The sequence below is a fragment of the Pocillopora verrucosa genome, chromosome 9, assembly GCF_036669915.1.
Source record: "Pocillopora verrucosa isolate sample1 chromosome 9, ASM3666991v2, whole genome shotgun sequence".
NCBI lineage: Eukaryota > Metazoa > Cnidaria > Anthozoa > Scleractinia > Pocilloporidae > Pocillopora > Pocillopora verrucosa.
This window is the reverse complement of record NC_089320.1, coordinates 19,777,758-19,786,981: the sequence shown is the minus strand read 5'-3', so window position 1 is coordinate 19,786,981 and position 9,224 is coordinate 19,777,758.

Below are 9,224 nucleotides of genomic sequence, written 5' to 3'. Positions count from 1 at the left end.
TCCCCAAAACAACATTACAACCTTGGACATGACTATTCCGTGGAGCGATCAAACGGTGTATTCCAGGTACAGCTCAGATCCGCGACTCAATGCATTAGGTTTCTTTGATGTCCCAAGGAGATCTTTTTCTCGCTGTTCTCAGTTGAACTAAAATTTGACATTGTTTATCAAGGCAGCTGCCGCGAACGTATCTTTAAGTCTTGCGAAGGACAATGGAAAATAACCGATTGATGGTGATCAGAGACCTGTATGCTCTAGAAAATAATGCAAAAACATGCTGATGGGGAACTTTAAAGAATTTTCGTTTATTTCAGTTTTACAATGACTTTAAGATATATTTATGAACGGAAGATAAGAATAGGGACATTTCCGTGTCTAGATTCTAATCTGCAAAGAACTTGCTCTAAGTTTGCAGGATTAGAAAGCTATTTTTTTCTGGCATCAAAACATTTTTTTTATCTCTCACTAGAGTCTTGCAGAAAATTCGTGTCAATGTATTGTAAATTGCTGAGCTTATTTCTATTGTTCTCACTTCCAAATGCTAATTTTAAAGTTGAACACATTTACTTGAGTTTTATCCACGTTTAAGATTCTAAATGGAAAATGCTTAAGTTTTGAATTTTAGAACTTACCCCATCTGTAAGATTAATGATCTGATGGCAAAATTCAATAAAAAATTCCAAACGGCAGGTTAAGTAAACTTAGAAACACAGTTTATTCCAGAAGGTTCACTCTCTAATTTATGAGTCAGCATGCAAAAATTAAAATTAAAACACTGACATGTTTATTTCGTCCAAAATAATGAGCAAGATTCACGAAGATTTGGCTAATGTTTTCACCTTTCACTTTTCAAACATGTTTCTTAAACCGAAAACTTTCCTTAGCAACGTCGCCATCCAGCTTGTTGAAAACTGAAACAGTATGGGTTAACAGATATATGAATAGCTAAGAGCGTGAAACTTCGCAAGGTCTAAATTTGATCAGTTCCTTTGGCATTGACATTTAATTTTTTTGCTTGATTTTTTTATAAATATTTTCTCTTCACTCTGTGGTGTGTTGAAACCGACAGTGCGTTTTGATGAGCAAAATTCGGGGCTTTTGATGGTTTGTAAGCCCTGAGGCTTTAGTTACCCTAGAAAAATGCCATTTTGTAAATAAGAATACGGATAGATCTAGAATAATGCAGCCTTGAAAAGACCGAGTAGAGCTGATCTAAGGAGTTTATCACCATTACATAACAGTGTAGCTAATTGTCGACCGAAAAGGCTCCTTACGTAATTATTATTGTTTAATTTATAGCTGTCGGTGATATCTAGTCCGTGACAACTGAAAGGAAAATATTCCGCCAACTCTGATCGCGTAGAACACTATATAAAGTGGTTTTAATCGATGAAACTGATTTCAAAACAGCGAGATGCAAAGATGGATGATCGCAACCTAGCGCACATGAACAACTCATGGTCTCTTCTGGAAACATGTTAGAATATATGTAATGATGACAAGTATTTAGAAAAGAGCTAAAAATACCCTAGGGTCTCTTGAAAGGTGTTGCATAAATTAATTATCCAAATTGGAGCTTTTTCCCGCAAGAAATCGTTTCTGCAATTAATAAACTCCAGCCTGACTATAAGATTTATTCGAAATTTAAGCAAGCAGTTTCATAAAGTGTGTGAAACATTTTCCACTACAGTTTAACTTTCAAACCTGTATGCACATAACCGCTAAAATGATTCAAGAAACTTCGAACAAAAGGCTCAAGACTTCAAAGGGAGAATTTATATCAGGAGAAAAAAAGGATTCATACCGCTTCTTTTTATTCACTCGATCGACTGTTTACAAACTGTTGTCCTTGAACGATTTCCTATAGCATTGATAACGATTGAGGTTTTTTTCTAATTCGTGCACTTCAAATTTCCTTTGGACAGCGCAAATTTTGCACAACACTGAAATATTAATTTGCGTTCTTGGTGAATTTTTAATTAGCACGCCGTTTGTAAACATGAAAACCATAATTCGTTAGTTTTTCGAAATTGTTCCTTCATTTTCACAGGGATTAGAAAAAAGAGCTGAAGAGAGCGAGAAAAGGTGTGATTCATTCAAGCGACTTAGCGGGCAAAGGATTATAATTAAAATGAAAAGCTGGGATAACTTTACTCAGAGTGTTATTGTTTCGTCTTAACTAAAAACTTCCCTTTGGTGGGGTGGTCCAGCTTCGTGTAACTGTTTACTCTTGTAATATTTTGACACACTGGAAAGCTGATTGCAGCTCCTAAAAAAATAACTTAGCATGGTCTCTGGAGGTCAAACATAAGTCTGAGATTTTGTAATGGTTTTCTAACACTTCAATCATTCTGCCTAATTATATACTCCTTTGGTTGTCTATTAGCACCGTCTGTGAGCTTGAGCTAGAGCTTGCATTCAAAACTGATATTGCACACTTTCAATTTTTTCTACGAGCGAAAAAGAAGGCCAGGTGCTGGGAAGGTTCAACCAGGTCTAATTAAAGAAAAGAGAAAACAAAACGGGATTAGAAATCAATGAGTGTTTCTAGACCAGAAGAGAAAGTGATTAACAATGTTTTGATCAAATTTTCTATCATGCTCTTCGTTGGTGGCAGTGGCAGAAGTCAAGTTCCGGCATGCAGGAACATTGTTGAAAGTCACGAGATGAACAACTAGCTGTCACGACTGCTTATATACTGTATCGTTTTCCCCATATTTTTGGAGCAGAGTTAGGTATATATTAGCTATATAATTTTTGTTAATGCTTCATCAAAAAATGTGTTCGTCGACTTGCACTGGAACGGATCAGTAGATATCTCTCGTCATTCAGTTAGCTTTTTTCGATAATCGATGCTGTATCTGCTTTGTCTTTGTTTGAGATATGAACGGGCAGAAATGATACAGCACTTGAACTTAAACTTCGAACAAAAACAAAAGGATCTATCATCGGCAGGTTTACGTCGCTCGAGTTTTTGAATCAGTTGAATTAATGTACGTACTTATACACTGTTTACAAAAACAGCAAGATACACTATCAGATGTGAATATCAAAATATTAAGATGTCCTGTGGATTTTGATTAGTCACACATGCGAGTGGTTTTTTGGGCGGTTTTTTTTCTCACTTTCGGCTGGAATGTTCTAACTTCCTACACTTCCGCCTAAAATCTGTTGCGGAAATCGTAAATGTGTTACTCGAGGTGTTCGGCTCCCACGTCGTGTTATACTTGTTTTAGCTTCGAGGACTTCCATATCTGTACTCGGAATGTAAGTTGAAACTTTTGCACTTGAACCTCTTAGGAGGAATAACCAAATCTTGGCGTGGCTGAGCTTTTTTTTCAGTCGACTTTGACCACGAACACTACATTATGGCAATTTTCCCTTAGAGCCTAATAAGAAGCATTTACAAAGACTACGAGCGCTTTATATCTTTTCCCACGCTAGTTGGCACTGAAAAAATTGAAAACTCTGCCTTAGTTGAAACTCCTGCTGAGCAGTGGGACGATGGGCATTTTTTTTACAATCATTACTTTCTTACGCAACTGTTCTGCCCGTAGTTTTGTAACTTTTTAGGAGAAACAGAACATCAAAATGGCTTATGCCGTCAGAGACAGTCTATCTCAAAATAGCGTGAACATGCCGCAGTATATTGTTATGCACAATGTTTCACATTTCATTTCGTTCGATGGCCGAAGAATGTTATCTAGAATGTAATCATTCTGATAAAAGATTTTGAAAATAAACAAGAACAATATTCATAAAACGAGTAACCGTATTTCTGTTCAAATTGCAGTATATATATCCCAAATGCAATATATATACTCAAACTGTGATAGTTATATCTACATTACAATATTTCTTCGATCTTCTAAATCCGGTGACCCATTTTCGTCTTATCTGATTTACGGATTGTGAGATATTTTATCCCATCTTATTTCCCAAGACGGTTCCCTTTTCATTCAGGTCCTCATGTAAATCTAATTGTCGTGTCCTGCACCTTGCGAACACTTCTGAAAACGGGAATGGTGCAAAACAGAAGTGCCTTAGAGGACGAACGGAGACGGGTCCACCCACAAATACATAGATTTCAAAAAAAGCATCAGAGACGATCTCTATCACCCTTATCGTTTAAGTATCTCTTCTTGGGTATTTTAGGTACTTAAGCTATTTCAGGTATACTGTAATTCGGAAGTGGCAAAACGATATACGTGTAAATATCGTTCCTAGACAATTTGATTCCATTTTTCAAGCATACTGTCAGAGAAAATGTTGCTAACTTGAATTTTGGAGCGGTCATGCATAGATTGTTTCAGACGGCGTTTCATACCTCGAAGTTCGCGAGAGAACGTACTCAGGTGTATCTCTGAGTGATTAGCCGGTTAGGACCGGTTAGGAATTGCTACCTTGTAATACTGTCGCTCGAATTTGCGTAAGTTTAGCTAGAGACCGAAAAACTAAGATTCTATCAGATTTTAGGAAGGATCTGTTTCAGATCGGCAATAGATTCTAGATCATGTCGTATCAGTTGCAAAAGCGAATGGAGCATTTCCTTGCGGTAAAAATCTCTTGAGACACTGGTGTCCTGAATTCTATGAGGCTGTCGTTGTAATGTGTTGCCGGTGTATAGTTTCAGTTGTGCGGCTTAACCGAAACATTGCGTGCTAGTTAGCTTCTCCGCCCAGATGTCGCGAAGATGATGGCCAAGTATAAAGGGTGACAACTTGTCAGGGGTCGTTTAGAAAATAATCACCGCATCAACGACAAAAAAATATTAAATTCAGCTCTGATGCTTGAGAGACTGAGATGTTATTAATCCATCACAAGTGTTCAAGAGAGAATCAAGGGATTTTTAAAATGTCAGTAAATGCTCACTGTTCAATGCAATGTCGGCCCCAATGACATTTGCTTTTTTTATACAACGCTTTTGCAAACAGTTTCATTAGGTTAATTTGTTAAAGAAGGCTAAAACAAAGAGCTAAAAATACCACAGGGTGGAGAGCTCAAGAGCTAATTCCTTTTCCGTTTAAGCGCTCTGTGGGCGTTTAAAAGTCTTCCCCCGCCACTGGCAAGATTCACATTTCATTCCGTGATCTGTTGTAATGCACTGTAAGAGTCATGAAGTGGACTGTCACAGTGAAAAATGAGTTTGGCGTTAGTTCAAAGCTACACTGAGGAAATTGAAAAACAACAGAATATATTCATTCAAACGAAGGTTGAAATGCTCAAGATACATAACTATGAAGAAACAAATGTCAAAAATTTTTTAATTAACTCCAGTTAATCCAACTGGAACCTCCTCCACAACCCACCTGATCATCACAGATATTGATTTTTGTAAGAGCAGAACTTTCCCACTATCATAGTTTACTATTTTAAGTCAATTGTAAAATACCCTTAAATATATTATCCGATATGATAGTGTAAACCGACAGAGATCGACTCTTTTGAAGCTAGGAATTAGAATAGACTATTTCAGGGCGGGAACTGCTGATCCTGTGGCACGTATTTTATTTTCTCGAACTTTTGTTGTCTGGGCGGAATTCAAAATCATCCCACACAGATATAACTCCCATTGTCAATCACTGAGATAATTTATAGCCAAAACATTGATGAGATTATATAACATAATGTGAGTAAAAATAAAAAAATATATGAACAAGAATTAAAACAAAGATCTATGGGGGTGCAAAAAGGTGTCCGTTTTGCCTCTAGACTGAAATTTATCGTGTGTTCGAAATACACTTCAAGCGCACGTTTTAATTACACATAGTTAACTGACAAGCGCACAAATTTCAATTACTAAGGCGCGGGAGTGATAGCTGTGGAATATATAGAAGTTCTAATTCCAAGTCTTTGCGTAAGAACAACGAAGCAGTGTGTAACTTTGTGGTCGTCTAGTGCGAAATATCAAAAAAAAATATATAATGACACGTTGTCAACCGGTCAACTGTTGCCAAACTTGTCGTGCAACCGCTGAAACAACTTAATTTTAGACAATGCCATAAATTCATACCAGCAAATAAAGAAGACCCCTTTGTTTGATGCTTTAAAAACGTTAGGCAGTCATTTAGCCATCTGTTGCGAACCATTAAAATTCAAACAAAGAAAGGAAGACAGAACAAATACAAAAATAGTGAATACACGGAAAGTATAAGTGCATAGTAAGGTTTGTAGAATATACATCACACAAATATATATACAAGTTCTGTCTGACGAGCGCTTAGGCGCGAAACTCAGAGTCACAGAGAATCGATGCGTCCTCTTTAATTCATCAACTTATGTATATATATATATATATATATATATATATTTAACAAATAGATTCCAAGTTGCCGTGCTTCTGTTCAGCAATAGATCACAGATGACGTCAAAATGTGGTAAGAACAAAAAAGTGGCACATTTGACGTCCTCTGTGATCTATCACTGAACAGACGCACGGCAACTTGGAATCTATTTGTTTTATATAATAAAGAATTAAAAAAAGTTTTAATGATGACGTAATCTATAATCTGTCCTCCAATAGATCATAAGTGAGAACCAATCAGAATGCATGCATAACTGAGCTTTCATACCATCTTTTAAACTACACCAAAGAAACTACACAAGTAAGAATTAAGGAAAACTTTTTCTCTTTCCGGTTTTACCCAACTCAACTGAATAGCATATCGATAATGTGCGCAAACTTTTTCACGCCGAAATTTAGCAGGTCGTGCGCCATTAGCTAAGTTCAACTGTTTTTGTTTGGTCGTGTTGATGGAATTTTGGGCTCTCTTTTTTCATGTAATGGTAACGACGTGATTCTGAGTGTAATTTGGAATTAATACGCACGAGTTATTTTCCCAAACGAAGGAGAAGCCTCCTTTAAGCCGGAAAAAAAAACTGTGTAAAGCCTGGCCAAACAGTTTTCTCATGATCTTCTTTGGCACTGAACTGTCTTATTTCTGTGTTGTTTTACCTAAAACTGCATCTCTCTTAGCCAATTAAAAATAAAAAAAGTCTTAATGTATTGTAAGGAGAAAAAAAAAACCTTCTTGGTTGTTTTGGTTGATCGTATTTTTCAACCTACAGCAAACCAGGTTGGAACGGTTTAAAAAGCAAGCTAGAATCACACTAACATTATTCAAGAGATTTATAATCTCATGTCTTGCACGAGAATATCACAATATAGCAATACTATTCTAGATTCATATTTCAACCAAAGCAGTATATTGCTTTATAACAAACATGGAAATCAATAAGTAATCTTATTCAAGCCGTAACACCTGTTGTAATCAAAAAATGAAATGGCGGGTAACCTGTGCTCTTTCGATACACCAGATATAAAAGAAGTGGAAGAACCCATAAGTGAGCGTCTGAAAAAAAAAATTTCTTCCATTCTTATTAAACTGCTACAAGCATTTGGGAAAACATTTCCTGTCGGGGATCAAACGAGCATTAAAAATTAAAGTGGATGGGAAAGGCACCAGTACAAATGCCATTTAAAAGCAATACAGGATTTTATCCATGTTTACATAGCCTCACCTATTTTGGAAGGGGGTTTTGAACCAACGAGAACGTGCTAAGTGTCTCTGTTATTTTACAAATACTAATAAAATAACTAATTCCATAAATAGTTGCTAATAATAATATGAAGAAGTTCCCCAACGCGATGGTCACTTTGGGGAAGTGTTTTGTACCAGTCCAGTGAAAAGTAAAGTGTTTTAAAAAGATGCCGGCTCCCAAACGGCGAAGTGGACCTCAACGAGAGGCCGTTGCAATCATCGCATTAAGAACTGCTTCCTTTCTAAGAGAAAATATTAGTAGAGGTTCCACTGCAATCGCTTCTACTCTTTGCTTTCGTCGAGAATGTCGCATTTTTTGAGGTTCAACAGGAACGTGCTTTTCCAGCCAATTATACTTCAGAAGTAATACGATGATAAAAGACACCTTGGTGAATTCGACTTGTCAAATTCGTTTTAGCAAGTGACAAATAAGTCAAGGCAAACAATAGCTCGAAAATTTAGTTCTCGTCGTTAAATCTCTTCTTTGTTTTGCTTATAGGCTCTTTTATAGCCGCCTGCAGATAACATTTCTTAACTTAACACTTTCCCAATGTTCAAAACAACATTGAATTACTTTTCTGGTCTTTTTGGGGTAGAAATATTGAATATTAAAAAAATAGTCTTTTAAAGCTTTTAGCATTTTAAAAGTATTATGTTACGACGAAGTAATAAGGCTTAAAGACCAAAAGCCAGTTTGTTGTATTCGTTTCATTATTTGTTATTTTATCCAGTTTTCGTTCATTAAATGAATTGTGACTGGAAGTTTCTCTCAAATATTTGTTACTTACAAGTTTTGCATCTGAATTATGCTTACAAGAAAAATCCTGTTTTTCCTGTCCGAAAATGATTTGGCAGGCTCACCAATCTTCATTTCTTCTTGATCTGATTCTGAATTTCAATTCACAGCCGTGATTGGTTAAGAGATTTAAACAGTGATTAAATGTCCAATCTTGTGCCTTCCGCTTATATCGATTAGTTTCTGTTTGATACGAGAAAAACGTCTCAACTGTCTAAATCAATGGTAAAATGATATTTAATCACAAAGTGTAATCGGTATACATTTCCAGTTGTTGAGCTCTTTTTTCAAAAAGCAAAAGAGATTTAGCAATCTCTTTTTTTTTTCGTTCAAAAACTGTCAAATCTCTAAGATTAAAAGGAAAGGTGACAATGAGCTTGCATAATTTCACCAATTTATTACATAAAGTTGTTTGTTGACTTTCGAGTAAACTAAATTAAAAAAGGCAAACCGAATTTTAGTCAAACCGCTCTCTTTGATATCTTTGTTTGAATGTTAAACACACACCAGCCATGGCTCTGTTTTGCAATAAGAAACTTTTTATGGCCTTAAGTCTTTGCCACTTAATTAAATCAAAGGATATCACCCTACGGAATAAAAAGCTTCCGAGAATTAAAATCATTATTTTTATCCTAAGAAGACCTGGAAACAGCACGTCAAGAAAATCCCTATTTACAACTCAAAACGATGGCCCTTCCTGTTCAAATATTCGTTCAATAACTCGGTTGCCAAAGAGAATTTTCAGGCTCTAAGTTATTATTTGTACGCTACAAAGCGGTTTAACTTCACCGTCTTTATTTCAGAACAAGAGAGAAATTCATAAAGCTCTTTGTTCATTCCGCCCTGGGCCTCGCACAGGTAGACTTGTTAATTGTTTCCATCAAGTG